Source organism: Xenopus tropicalis, chromosome 3 (genome assembly GCF_000004195.4).
Source record: "Xenopus tropicalis strain Nigerian chromosome 3, UCB_Xtro_10.0, whole genome shotgun sequence".
NCBI classification, from domain to species: domain Eukaryota; kingdom Metazoa; phylum Chordata; class Amphibia; order Anura; family Pipidae; genus Xenopus; species Xenopus tropicalis.
Window position 1 is genome coordinate 118,635,692 of NC_030679.2, and position 15,834 is coordinate 118,651,525.

Genomic DNA, 15,834 nt, shown 5'->3' on the forward strand with positions numbered 1-15,834 from the left:
ATAACCTCAACAGGGTTAAAAATGCATTGAGGAAATGTGCATTAACCCCCCCTTATATTTACATCCACTGCAACTCTCTGCTTGTGGGATTTCCACCCTCCTGTCTATCATGACCCCCTGTTTATCACAACTGTGACCTCTTCTGTAAGGCAATTGTACATCACAGCAGGATATTAGTTTGAGAAAATGTTAAAATATCAATGCAAGAATAAAATGGTGTTTGTGCAGCTGCATACAGCTGTAGCCAAGCCAAGAACAAAGTTACGCACGTGACTTTCTATCTTAAGCACAATTATTTCCAACTCATTCTGCTCATGGGGTGGCAGGAGGCTACAACCTCTACCCTGGTGCTGTGAGCCCAAACTCAGTTATGAGTAGTATTATACAACAACCCTGTGTAAGGAAGTTCTATGCCTCTCAACATATCTGGGACGGCTCTATTTGGTCATACTCATGACATTATCAGGAGGGGCACAAAGAAGAAGCCCAAGTAACAGCATTCATTGTTCACTATGGAAACAAGTGGACTGATTTATTACACTTGTTGGCCTTCTAAATGTGTAAGGTATTGATCATACTATGATGGGATTTCATCAGTAATGATCACCAAAAGTTAAAAAAAAGTTCCAGTGAGCAAATGCATGGTCAACACTTGATCTGCAAATGACATGGACCTTACGTCTATGTAAATATCCATGGGCCAATCAGTCCACTCAGTAAAATTAGGTCCCTCACATTAGTTAATATGGATTAAGCAACAACTGCCCAGTCTGCCCAGGCCAAGGGGCTGGGTACCCTGAAAATCAAAATTAAAAAATTGTGTTCCAGTAGAAAATTATAGTAAAAAAAGTTTGGTAACTCCAACATGTTAAAAATATTCTGTGATGAAGAACAAAACAGACCAAAAAGCCCACCAATATCTTTGCCTCATGGCACATAGTGACCAAAAATGATTCCTTTCTGCAAGTGCTTGCCATTTGTTTAAATAAGAAACTCACTGCCTATGGCTGCTGCCATGACTCTGAGCTGGGGAACGCCTATGAGAGAAAAAGGATTGGGCAGGTATAGGTTAACTGCTAACTTTGCGCCTACTGTCCCACTGACAAATTGTGCAGCAACCCTGTGCAACTAGTGAAGTTTGATAACTATAATGGGCTTATTTATCAATTTTCAAGTTTGTGAATGTTAGAGTGTTTTTCTACTTTAAATAAACTCACATTTTTAAAAAACTCAACAAAGGGCAAAATTGCCTGTGGGCAGTAACCCATGGCAATCAATCAGACTCTTGCATTCATTGTTCTACAGTACCTGCAGCTGGCTGAAAAAAAGCCAATCACTGATTGGTTGTTATGGGTTACTGCCCACGGGCAAATTTGCCCAGAGTTGATAAATGAGCCCCAAGGTTCCTTGAAAAACTTGGAAATCTCATACTGAAAAAATGGCTTGGTTTTGTCTAAAACAACTCCCATTGACTTCTACATAAACTCACAAGTTTTTAGGTGCTACATTTTTTGCACTTAATAATAGGGATGCACTAAATCCCGGATTCGGTTTGGGATTCAGCCAAATCCTGGCTTTTTTTTAAGGATTCGGTTTCGGACGAATCTACGAACCGAATTGTAAGTAACATACATTAGCATATGCTAATTAGAATTCGGGAAGGGTTAAATAGGCAGTGAAAAAAAAAAATTCACCACGTGCAATTTTTAACCCCTTCCGATCCTAATCAGCATATGCTAATTAGGATTCGGATTCGGGATTCAGCCAAATCCATTTGGGTGGCTTCGGCCGAAGCCAAAAAAGTGCATCCCTACGTAATAAATATTGAACATTCAAATTTTTGAATCATAATACGAATATTGGGAGTTTTAGCAGAAAAAAAATTGAATCATGGGAAAAGATGTTAAATTTCACCCCTAAAATGTTTCAAATTTCTGTGATCAAGAACAAAATCTGTGCAGCGTGAATAAATACATGAATTATGCGAATGAACGCACAAAGATACATGAATTGTTCTTGGTTGTTCTTACATCGTATACTATACCTGAGAGCCGTGGGACAGAGGGTAATCGAGGCATAAAAATTAACCTTGATCTCAAGTCTTTGATTGAGTTAAGTAAAACAAAAACCGGCCATTAAGTAAAGGGTTTTTCACTGAGACAGAACAATCTAGTCCATTTAGCAGCTCACACTTAGCATTTTGGTAAACTCCTATGATATGTCATCCAGTGAAAAATACAAACAGCATAAGGTCACAAATAGCAATAAAATTGCTCCATAATGTGTAAGGGACACTAAGCATACAAGTACCTTTGATTTGGGTTGCCATTGCCATTCATGGGATTATGAAAGACACTGCTGTCTACCTTGTAGGCTTGGAAGTATCTGTCTCACCAAGTATTCATATTACATCAGAAGAAGGTAAGCCACATGGAACTCCCAGTACCACCCCTGCCACCTAATTAAAACTGTAGTGGAAAAAGCTGCACAATGGTCACTGAAAGGGACTATACTATGGCTTGCTGCTTGCTAAGTAAATGGTGGGATTCCTGTTAGTTTATGTCATAAACCCCCACAGCTCAGATGAATGATGACTTTTCTTTTAACTTCACAAACATTTTGCGCTTTTATTGGCCACATGTTCCGTACCTTAAAGGCACCACATTGTTATGCAGGTTAAACAGGGTCCTTTTTACTTTATCTGGTGTCCAGATCTAACTACTGGATAAAAGGTTTATCTGACTTTTTTTTTATTTTTAAGTTCTGTCGCATTTTTCTTCAGACTTTATTTCATGTTTGCATGGGACTAACTCTCCATGTGGTAAATACATCAGACAAACCACAAAAAGGCCATTATCTTCAATCCTGTCAGGGCTTTAATATATGTGAAGGGTGCAAAATGTGCTGAAATCTTGAACTAATGTAACCCTAAGGTTTGTATCATGTTGCAGGGTAGGTTAAAAATAATACAAACACATTGCTTCTCAAGGCACTGTAACTATTTTAATAAAATGTGGTGCCTGCAATGCATACACATGAACTTTGGTGGCCCTGAAATGTTAATGAAAAGCCCATATTACATGACATTTATATATTCTAGCTATGGAAGGTTTGTTTAATAATGGTGACTATAGTACGCAAAAAGTGTAGAAAAACACAATTTGCTATGTTTTCCTACAATGCACCGGTTTTCAAGAATTCCATCAATGCTAACAATCTCCATTTAATAAAAAAACAAATACATATATATGAATAATACAGGATTGTTCTAGTGGTGGCATGGCCTGGGCAACAACAGAGGTTTAGTTATAAAAGGTAGGACTGGACAAAAGGACCTGCAGCTGTTGATCTACAAGACAAAACTGAACCGAAACCCCACCAATATGCAAGCCTCATGGCACATAGTGGCCAAAAACGCTTCCCATTTGTCTAAATAAGAAACTCACTGCCTATGGCTGACGGGGAATGCCTATGAGGGAGAAAGGATCTGGTAGGGATTAGCTAACTGCTGATACCATGGGTTACTAGACCTGGAAAACTTTACACCTACCTTTACATCCCCTCTTAGTATTGCATAAATATTAATGTCACTGTGCCAAATATATACAGGAATGCTTTATGTTGAGCTCCTGCAGCCCTCCTGAGAAATAATCTTAAAAACAAACAGGCAAAGCCTGCCTTTATATGGGTCACCACAAGACAAAATAGTCTCCACTAAGATAACAGACAAAAAAATTATTTAGGAACTTTGTTCCACTAGAAAACTGCAAACGAAATTATAATCTTGTAATGCTCTTTCAGCTGATTAAAATCAGCGCTCTGCCCCTTATGGAGGGGGTGCTTTAATCAAACTTGAAAAGATAGTGGGCTCCCTAACTTGGTGGGCCCTGGGCAAACACCCCTCTTTCCTATTTAATAAAATGGTTCTAAACATAAAAAGGTTAATTTACGACCCCCAACTGCTGCTGAGGTTGCACAAAAATAGATGCAGTTGTTGTGCGAATCAACCCTATTCATTAAAGGTACAGGTATGGGACCTGTTTTTCCTGGGGTACTGGGGGGCCTGAGGTTTTCCAGTTAAGAGGTTTTTCTGTAATTTAGATTACCATACATAAATCTACTAAACATTCAAATAAACCCAATGGTATTCATTATATCTTTGTTGGAATCAATTACAAGGTACTGTTTTATTACAGAAAAAAAGAAATTTTTTTTTAAAATTTTAATCATTTTAATTTTATTTGGAGCCTATGGAAGATGACCTTTCCATAAATTGAAGTTTTTTGGATAACAGGTTTCCGGAAAGGCATAGCTGTAGTTGCATCCAAAGCAACTTCTTGCACTTCTGCATATTTGTGGTTGGCACCGTTGTGGGTTAGTCCCCTATCATTTTACCGGTTGGATACCTACTGACTGGCCATGAAGTATATCAAAGCACGACTACAAGTCTACAACTACCAAGACGGCCTTCAGACTTCCCAACTTGTCCTCAGTACACATATGTGGGAAGGAGAGGAATTAGACCAATGAATGAGAGGCAAATTCATTTCTTTCTTAATTCTTTGGTTATGAAGTTTGATCAGCAAATGCAATTTAGATTTTATTAAATTCCTTTCTGGGTATTTAAAATTCTAGGCTTTCCTATTCCAGACATGGCATTTAGAAAAAAAATATCAAAAGCCCTTTATTAGTCAAAAATAACAGACACAGCAATTACCGATTTCATTAGGGAACAGATTTAATTCTACTGTCATTCGAGAAAAATCAATTACTTTACCCTGTCTAACGCTGTCTAATAAATGGAAGCCAAACACGATGATAAGAGTGACATTAAAGCAACCATGCCATGAAAAATAGCGCTGCTGCATATCCATCACACCTTTTGCCCTGATATATTAGCCTTTAATCTTTTATTCCAGTCTATTGATTGACTGCTTTACAACCCAGAATTATCCGTGCTGAATAAAGGAATATGTGCATATTGTGTGCAGGTCAGGCAGAGACCTCCTCTTATAAAATTGTTAAATACGTTACTGCTTGCAGATCGTAAAGGGCAAATTACCTGGGTCTCTAGGAATGGGGTATAGTTGGAATTCTATGGTGTCTACGAGTTGCCGGATGGGCAGTTTAGGGATTATGAGGGAAATCAATATAGTGTAAGGGAGATTTCATTTAAGGCTGCACTGTGAGTGCATATTTCATGCTGGGCTAAGGTGGGCAATGTGAGGCTGGAAATACTGGTTCCATCAGACTTCTAGCTTTGGGGGTTTTCAAAATGTTTTACGCACAGCAATGGGACCAGAAGCATCCAGAGGTTATAATGGCCTGAGAGGCTGAGTTTATAAAAAGGACAGAGGTTTAAATCAGACTGACAGAATTCCAATAAAATTCTGGAAAGTGCCAGGGTTACTTTAAACACAAGTGAACATAATGCTTATGCAAAACATTTGTGTATTTATTTTATATTACATGCTAGGTTGTACATTTTCTGCTTCAAAGGAGGACTTAATTACAGGTAATGATGCAAGGGACATTTCCTGTTGATAAAGCAAATATTAGCAATCGGGGCATGCTATACGGCACAGCTTATGTTGCCTTGTCAGTGGGATTCTGGGAAGTCACTAAGGGCAGAAAAAGCATGCAGCATGACACTGCAAGCAAATAAATTCAGCCAGAGTTCAAATATTTGAAACTGGAAACGTAATTGAAATTCAGCTGCGGGTAGGTTTATGCAGTTTTTCTTTATTTGGATGTAAGACTTGATCTCTATATATATGTTTTGCTTTCAGGTCATTGTGTGCCAGCCTAGAGAGGTGCCTAGGACATCCAGTGTTCTTTCTTAGCACATTGTTCTCTGTGAGGGAGATTAATGCTTAAATCGCTTTGTTTAACATTGAGATGATCATTACGTATTCCTTAAGAAATACATTTACCAAATCCTTGCTGTACCATGTAATACAGTTACAAAAACCAGGTCAAAGAAGAACTGCAAGGCACAGCCATGCCAAAGTGTATGAGGCACAGCTGGATCACGGCTGTTTTGCTCACATCCCAGAGAAGAGCAAGGGAACAGTTGTTGGAGCTCTGAAAGGAGTAGGCACTGTGCTTGCGATACTAGAGACATCAGTTAGCCAATAAAATGGCATCTCTTGTTCCAAAACTGACTTCTTGCTACAAGCCAGAGACTGATTAAGACATTTATTGACCACAGACACCTACTTAGGGCAGTTGCAGAGCTTTAGGTCAAAGAGTTTCCTTTACGAATATACTTGACAATGTCTATGAAAGGGTTCATTCATCCAGGTCATGATTTACAGTACCTAGTAGTGATAAGTCGAAAGCAGCTAGATTTCCTATTATATGTTTTAAAATGAATATGCTATAAATTTATAGAAGCCTAGCCCTGTGTTGGCTTTAAAATAGGACATAATTGAATTAGCAATATTACAGGCTGTTGTATAGGCACTATACAGTATGTAGCTACTATAGATTGTGTGGAGAAACAGTAGGCTCTGCTGATATGGGATGTGGGAGCATTATATTGGGGCACAATGTATAACTTAATGTATCCACTGACTGAAAGGAGTGTGGGTGGGAGCAGGACAAATCATGCACAGGAATCCATGGGCATCTAATGTCTTTTCTTGATGATCTCTTCTACCTTTAGAAGCCCTACTGAAATCTTGGGCTCTCATATGTCTTCAGGAGCTTCTCTTAAAGCCACAAAACAACAAGGACAAAGTTACTGTTCCCGACTAGTCTAGTCTAGGAGAAAGCTTGCAGACAAGACTGCAGTCATTTGTAGATGTAGAGGGGTTACAGGTCAGAGAAGGCAGCAAGGTCAGGAGACCAGTCAAAGTCACATCAATAAGTAGGAAATGTCAGCAAAAAGTACAGCAGCCAGAAACACAATACAGTGATTAAACAGACAGTGCCTGATATTTTACTTGGCATTTTGTGTGTCAAATGCTCAGTGTTATGATGTCACATACTCTCCTACATCATAAAGTGCCTCTCAAAGCACTACATTACTGGTCACTGCTTACTGCCATGCATTAATAGGCATTTTACTATATTTTATGGACTATATTCTATGAGACCATGGGACAGGGCTTAATTCCTTCTCAGCTGCTAATTGTTTCTTGGCCATTTAATACACTTTGCCTAGAATGCTGTATGTTTCTCCCACTCCCTTTGCTTTTTCTTAAATTATATATTTTCTTGTTATCTGTTTTACTGCTTTATTTTAACTGACTTGCCTCTAGCTCTGATTACATCACAACATCCATGTTGACAATTTTTTTCATTGACCTCCCTTATTTTCTACATTTACTTCCTAATGAGAAGCACAGAATTCACAACAGAAGAAAATATAAGATTATGGAGATACAGATGGGCAGAGAAGGTGGCAGGATTGGATTTTAAAAAGTACAGGTATGGGACCTGTTATCCAGAATGCTAGGGACCTGGGGTTTTCTGGATAAGGGATCTTTCCATAATTTGGATCTCCATAACTTTAGTCTGCTAAAAAGCATTTAAATATTGAATAAACCCAATTGGCTTGTTTTGCCCCAATAAGGATTAATTATATGTTAGTTGGGATCAAGTACAAGGTTTTGTTTTACAGAGAAAAAAAAAATTAGAATTATTTGCTTATAATGGAGTCTATTGGAGATGGCCTTTCCTTAATACAGAACTTTCTGGATAATGGGTTTCCGGATAAGGGATCCCATACCTCTACTAAAATGGAGTTCACATTCTAGTTACACCACATTAAACTTGGCTCAATATTCTAATGCAAGACTGATACACAGAAAACATATTTATTTATATATTTCAAATAGCATTAGTTTATCGTTACCAAAAATTATATTTATTTTAAGAGCAATTAAATCTTATAATTGGTCTTACATGATATCCTCTATTCTAATAATACTTTTATTTGCCAAAAATTCATAGACACCTATACATTGCAAGGTTGCAAGTGAAGAGGTGAAGATGATAAAACTATCACAATGGAATACTGTTTCCTAGAAACAAGGATGCCTTTTTAGTTGTTTAGTGGGAAGACTGTACATCTTGTCGTTCAGCCCAATAGCAATATGCCAATATGCGGCTCGTAATTCAGTCCTGTTATTTTTAGAAATTCTAGGTGCTTGGATTACTCATAAATTACCTAAAACGTTGACTGATGTTCTTTGCTTTGTCCTGCAGAAATATCATCTGTTGCTGTAAACCATGACATTTCCATAATGAAGCTTACAATACAAAGCAAAATTTAATTTTCTGTTGGCTACCAAAGTAAATGGAACAGCCAGATGGGCTTCGTAAATGAATCACACGGTCTGGCTTTAACATTGCTCTGAATACTAATAGGTGGAATTAATGCATGGCAATGGGGACCACAGGCCTAAGCCTTAAGGTGGAAAAAATGCTAAGGGCTGCCAGTTGCCCTGTGAGCTGCCCTGTAACTCTACTGCTGCTTTAGGGTGAAGACACACAGAGCTACTAGTAGCAGCTATTTGTTGTGGCTACTAAAACAGACAATGCTGATCATTTGCTGATAACTGTCTCTCTGTGTGAAGAGGCAATTCTCAGTATTGCCTATGGCAGGGTATTTTCTGGAGTTTAGTAGCCATGAAAAAGTAGCTGCTACTAGTAGCTCAGTGTGTCTTCACCCTTTTATTTAGAGTAGCGAATTCTGCCACTTTCTCAGAAGCATTGAAAATGAATTAATGATAATACAATATCACAGGTAGTACATACAGTCACAGATCTGTTCTTATCACAGACAGCAACAGGAAAGGTAGGGGTTATAAAAACTTATCCAAGGTTTGCACACAATCCCCAGCCACTGGTTTCAATATATTAGACTGCTGAACAGCAGTATCTCAGACATGTATGTGGGCTCTGTGGATGGAAATATGTCAGAATTACATTTAATGTATATTTGCAAAAGGAAATATCATTTTTCTCATTCCTTACCACGAGAACATGAGAACCTGGCATTGAGCAAGAGCCCCCTATTTGGCTTTAAGGTCCTAAACGGAGTGCACTTGAGCTAGAGGAAATATGGTACAGATCTCAGGGATTTAAGGCATCTGGTAATTCCAATTCCGTGTGCTTTTAATTGAAGGTTAGTAAATCAAAGACTACGGTATGTGTTCCCTCAGATACTATTACATTTACAGACTAAAGTCTGCATACACAGCCATAACACAACTTTTATAATCTAATCATCCTAAATTAAATTATTTATCAGTGCTTTAGAGGGAATATTTGGCTTTTACTATGGAAAGAACAAATATAAGTCAGAGTTTAGAAATGTTGGCATGCACCTTTATAGTTTTATTGCCACTGACGCGGTTACAGTAAGTACAGGCTGCTCGTATATATATATATATCTGTGTACAATTTACAATTTTAAAAGTGTTAAAACTCTCACTTTGAAAATGAATATTTCATACATTTTTTTACAGCCATATCTGACCTTCAACCAAAGAAGTGGAAAATGCAGAGGCAAGAGAAATACTGTTATCAATGAGTTATCTTAGTGTCAGTATTATCGAATATTTCTATATTACTGGGGTCCTCTGTAGTGGTCAAGTGGCATCTTGACTGAATGACTGAATGTTTTGCCCTGGAAAACGTATTCTAAAAACCATTGCTTCCATCTGGAGCCAAATGGCATTCCATGCCAGCATGGGTAACTGTCAATTGGCAGACAATACACAACCAAGGATTTTTTTGGCAAAAAAAATCACCTACTATACCAATGAAAAGTAAGGTAAAGCATTATTTATAGTGGCAAGAATAGTCAATTTGGTTAGTGGTTCTGTATGTTTTATATCAGAACTTTGAGGTTTAATCTACACATCAGTATTTAAGCATTAATCTTGGGAAACTGGAAGGACAAGAATGATATATCTTAAATTTACATTTGGACACTTGCAAAGGGGGATTGAAATGAGGGGCCCCAGACAGTACAGGAAGGTTGGGGTCCCAACGGGCAGTGTCCAACCTGGCCCCCTTTTGGCTGTTGTTGATCTTCAACTCCAAGTATCTTCCCTCTACAAAAGCCATCAGGGGGTTTAATATTTTTGAGGTACAGTATGCACAACTGTTGAACAATAAAACAATATCAATACACCCTTTGTGGCGGTCCCTTGTGATGGTAGAACCTAAGGATAGGTACTGTATCGTTGATACCTTACACCAGCTCTGAACACACAAATATACACAAATGCCGACATCTCCTTTCTAGATACTTCTTTAAAGCCCAGCCTGAGGGGAGGAATTATCTGCTGACCTACATATCCCTGGAACTATGCCTGAATGGTCAATACTACATTATGTTTGTGTATTAGTAACCTTATTATGAGCTAAGGGTGCCCTGACAACATTTTGGGTGTGAAAATAGTGTAAAAATCATTGGTTTATAGGCACCACACAATAAAATGACAATTTTCAAACGTTTTTAGGGCACCGAGTTACTGTGCTGAAAATGTATGCTGTTAAGACCAAATATGCATTGTTTTGGGCACTGCAGCCTTTTCAGGAAGTGAATTGAGTTGTCATTTGACCCAGTTCAATTAACGTGCAGTTCTACAAGAGTCTAATCAGCCAAACTGAACTTTATAGCAGCCAGACACACAGAAATAATTACTATTGTTACTACTGGGAGGGTATGGTAACCACCTTCTGTAGCTTCTAATTGCCAGGGTGGGGGTGTGTCTATGAGAGGGAAGATCAATGACACTGACACGGGTCATGCCGCGATGGGAGTGGAGTTGTGATGTCACCAGCCACAGCTAGCAAACTTATAAAGTGGCTCGCTTTAGAGAGATGAGTACAAATATATTGCTGGTAAATTTGCAATACCAGCCCTGGACTTGCCTGGTATTTTACTGGCTAAGCCAGAGAAATACCAGCTGGGTGGCAAACCTATAGGAGGGTCATCTGTTTACTAAACATGTTTCTGTAGGTTTGTCTGTGTGAGAATGTGTATAAGTCTTGAGCAATCCTAAGTACTGTGTGTGCACGTACATTCCAGGTGCATATCCTTCCATTTCTACCATATACTAGGTACAGAAGCACAGGCGCTAGGTACATTTACTAAGTATTTATACTAATTACTGAAACACATGCGCTAATTACATTAGCATATATATATATATATATATACTACTTACAACAGCACATGTACTAGGTACAGTAGCACATAAACTAGGTACCGTAGCATATTTATATACTAGTTACAACACATATATACTAGGTACTGAAGCACATGCAGTAAGTTCAGGAGCATATATACAGTATACTAGTTACAACAGCACATACACTTGGTACATTGGCATATATACTAGTTACAGTAGTACATATACGAGGTAGAGAAGCACATGCAACAGGTCCAGTAGTACATATACTAGGTACAGTTTAACATATATTAAATAAAAAAAGCTCACAAACTGGGTATAGTTAAGTTAAGTTTACACACTGGGTACAGTAGTACTAGGAAAAGTTGCTTTATATAAAAATGGACAATTGGAGAAGATGTTACGAGATGAGCAAGTAATGACAGGTGATGTGTACATTTCTTGATGGATGTAAGAAAGGGAAAAGTTATGAAATACATGTTCAATACAGATAGTACAGTATATATATCAATCGTTCAGAACCAATGTTCTTAAAAAGGCTTGAATATCTGACAGCTATCCTATAGACTAAAATGTCAGTGTTATTCAGTAGCTTTAAAACCATATTAAATTATTTGGCACAAGGAGCAATTGTATGCCTAACTATCGTTGTTTTATGGTTCTGAGAGTTGCTCTTGCTGTTTTCTGGTTCTCTTATTATAGTGACAGCAAGTGGATGAGGTAAATTGGGATTTTGCCAAATGATTGTTAGTCACCGCCACATAAAACGATGCTCTATGAATAACTGGCTATTGGACCAAAGAAACCCTTGGTTATACGATCAAAGAAAACAATGTATGTTATGTGAAACTGGTTATATGTTGATATGGAAATTTCTACAGCAGACAAGAAATAGAACATATGGTTCAGTTTTGGGCCAGTAACTTTCAGGAATGTTTAATACTCCAGCTGTTTCTACCTGGTGGCAATATATAACATGCCATTTTTAGAAGTTTGGTAACCCAGGGGGTGGGGAGCCAAGGTCCATTAAAATGTCTTGGAGGGCTTCAACCAGACTATAGCACTAACTGTTGTTGGGCAACCCTGTTCTAAAGTATAGAGGGTGAAAACCTGCAGAACAGCAATGCTGTGTTGAGATGATTCTGTTAAGGGCTAACTGAACAAGGGCATTTTACAAGTTCAAGAAACTAAGGTGCTTTCATAAGGTATGGTAACCAAGAAAAAAATCTTATCTTTTAGGTCTAAGAGACATGGATAGGAGAGGCGCCAGGCAAACAAGCAGCAATGTATAGCCATACACATTACATGAAACTGTTTTGGGTGAGGCTCTGACAAGAAACAATTTAGACTTGTTGATGACGAAAGGTTTAAAAAAATGATCCCTGTCTGGTCATTTTAACAAAAACAAGTATCAGCCGCCACTGAAAGAAACAGTTATGCATAAAAGGAAAGCTTCATTTTGGCAATTCACACATTCCCTGTCAGGCCACATCTTAAAAATGTGTCTTTCAAAATCAATCAGGTTATAAAAATCAGTTGGGAAAAAGTGCACAGAAGGACAACTAAATAAATAAAGGGGAAGGAAGAATATTAACCTTTGAGGCTAAGCTTCTTACGTTATAAAATACACAGTAATGGGGGTGATGAATAACTGTGGGCTAAGGGCAAGGAGCCAAACCTGACAGATTTCAGTCCCTGATTCCCACCCCAATAAATACATAATACACACATGGCCATCTATTAAAAACTGAGGGGAGGAGGAACTGACACTAGAAAAGACAAAAACGTTGTTTTAATGATTTCTGGCACTTGATAAGGTGTTGACTGCAGAGGTGGTGGCATTCCAACAATATATATTATTATTACCATTGAGGGCTGCTGATCCAGGGATTAATAAGGGAGTTGGTTTAGCCCTTTCCCATAGCCTTTCGGATGAAGAGTAGATAACAGAAAGCAGGCTATGTTTATGTTAGGAGGAGCCTGAACCTGACTACTGACCCTGCTTAAGTTCAATGTCTCAACCCCACAACCAACCAAGTCCTGCTCTGTATATTTGTAAATGTTTATAAATGTTTTTCTTCCTATGTGGGCACCTATATATTTCTTGCAGGATCCCATACTTGCATTTGAGGGAGAAAACAGAGATAAAGCAGAAACTTGTAAATAAATAAGTGGGCAGCGGCACGCTTGGCTGTCGCCTGGTTGCTCTTTCACACAATTCATCAATCTGAGCTGCCACAGTGCAGTATGAAATACAGCTAGGCGGAATGCACCTGGGAAACACAAACCCACCCGTGCAGTTTTATATACAGAAATTGAATAAATGCCATGCAGGAAGGAATGTGCAACAAGAAAGGGAAGGTTGAGCAGAGGCAAGATCCCATGATAGGACATGGCTGACAGAAGGAAGGCACACACTTTTCATGTTTGTTAGTACATGGATAGGGCTCGTGGAGAGGGATATGTGGTCAGTGAAAGTGGCTACAACTGGTGTACAATAAATGTGATCTATATGGGTCCAACCAGTGGATCTCAGGAAAAGATTCTGATTGCACAGCAGCTGAGGGACCATAATGATTGGATATGGGAACCGGGTGTAATTTGTACATGTGCCAATTTCTGGCCAAGTTGGCACCTCAAGTTGGAAACAAGTAGTCTTGGTGTCATTCTGCCAGCCATCTCTGTATGGGGTACTGTTTGTATGCAATAGTGTGTCAGTGAGTGTGCAAAGACTAGAGAAGGGATATATAGATTTGTCTGTGTATAACAGTGTAACTGTGATGATTGTATCATATCAGCCTGCTGCCGTATGAATATGCAGTGCATATGAGTGCAGTACTATTTGTGCAAACTGTATGACAGTGAATGACAGCCACCCTGGTTAGCCAGTAGCTACCACCACTATAAAGCCATAGGTTCTTATTAATGAAAAATAATTTGTTAACCCCATTTATGCCAGTAGCACTGGCCACTCTGCCCCACGTGTTAGTACTTTGTTGCAGAATGTGTTTCCAGAACCTTTGGCATTTAGAGTAAGCTCTTGCTAACATGTGATACTGTTTGTTTGGACAGCTAATGGGATTAGTGGGGTGTTAGGCACTTCTGAACAGTAAAAACAAAATGTAAAAAAAAAAAAATAATAGCAGCGGGTGGGGGAATAAACCCTATTCATTTCTTTTTTTTTTAAGTGGAACCTTGTGCCTAGGCATAATGTGCTGTGCAATGTACTGGCAGCCCCTTGGCACTTAAGGAAAGAACAACCTTGGGAGAAGCAATGTCGCAGCCGCACTCACAACTCATCCCTGATTCCCACATACCAAAAAAAGTTCATTCTCTGAATATGCTAGGAGCAAACTGTATTGGGAGAATTGCAAAAAAAATAATCAATGTAATACAAATACATAAAAACAATAAAAATGAAAGTATGATAAAAAAAATAAAATCTTTGCAACAGAATGGTGTCTCAGGCAGCAGTGGCTAGTAATGCAGCCCTTACCTTGTCATTAGCTGGCAGCTGTAGCCCAGAGGTGACCTGTTGGCTCCTTGGCTGGCATTCCAGCGCTGCTCGGTGCCTAGGCAGTGAGGGTCGGGCCGGACACTGAGGGACCCCCTCACATTCACACCCGCATTATGTGACTGCAACTTTACTATCTGCACATGTACAGGGACACGGACAGAGAGCGCGTCTGGCTGCTACCGTAATGAGCCGTGTATGGGAGCACTCTGAGCATCTTCTCAGGCTTAGCCTTTTCTTAGCGCTTGCTACATGACCTTCTATTAAATGCTGCTAGCGCCTGTGCTGCCTTGTAAGGAGCACAAATCCACAGTGATGATTACAGGCATTAGGCACCGGGAGTGGGTAACCCCATTGGCTGCTTCTCACACACAGGCTACGGTACGTTGGCTCCGGAGAGGCAGGGGACTGTCGGTATCTACACCTACCGTATGTTTGGGCAGCAAATTGTTATATGTCCTACTACTATTCTGTAACCCCGGGGCCATACACGGAGGGATTCAGGGCAATGTGGAAACACCAAACATAATGAAAAAACACTAAGCAATTTTCCATTGTACATTTATTTCCAATATTTTAATGTTTTTTGTTTCCTATTTTTTTTGCACACATAACATGCTATTGAAAGCAGTATCTGGCATCTGTCTCCTGTTCTCTGCACTGGTGGTTCTGACTCTTGAAACAGTGTAACAAAAGGCAGCTAATTAATAGACCTGTAGTGTGGGAGCAATCAGAACCGGCAGCCCAGAAGCCACAGGGAAATACCGTTTTCTGTTACAATCACACTTTAAAATATCATTTAAACCCATGGACATATTTAGAATGACATTTTCGTTCATTAGACATTAGAACTTTATTTGAGGTTTTCTATCTATGGCTTGGGGCCGGGATAGTGCTCCTCTGACATAAGAGGAAAAAGTCATTTAGGCAATGTGCAATTAAATATAAAGAACATTAAAAAAATCCACTATTAGGCTATTAATAGATACATATATTAGATTAGCAATAAAAATGCTTGTCTGAGCTTTACACTATCTGTAGAAATCTCAAAGTACTTCTTCAGTCACTTTCCAAACCCCCTAACCCCACTTTTCATTCTCATTTTCCCGCTTCATTTCATTTGCCTTATTTATCCCACCCCATTTTTCCCATCTGTCCCCCCTC

General features: G+C 38.9%; 1 protein-coding gene across 1 annotated transcript in view; it reads right to left on the reverse strand.

Annotated features, from left to right (window-relative positions):
• adra1a (adrenoceptor alpha 1A) overlaps positions 1–14,930 on the reverse strand; it is a 41,002-nt gene extending 26,072 nt beyond the window's left edge. Inside the window, exon 1 of the mRNA XM_002932966.5 lies at positions 14,653–14,930. The gene's annotated coding sequence lies outside the window, so the exon portion shown is untranslated. The remainder of the gene's footprint in view (positions 1–14,652) is intronic.
• Positions 14,931–15,834: the final 904 nt, after the last annotated feature.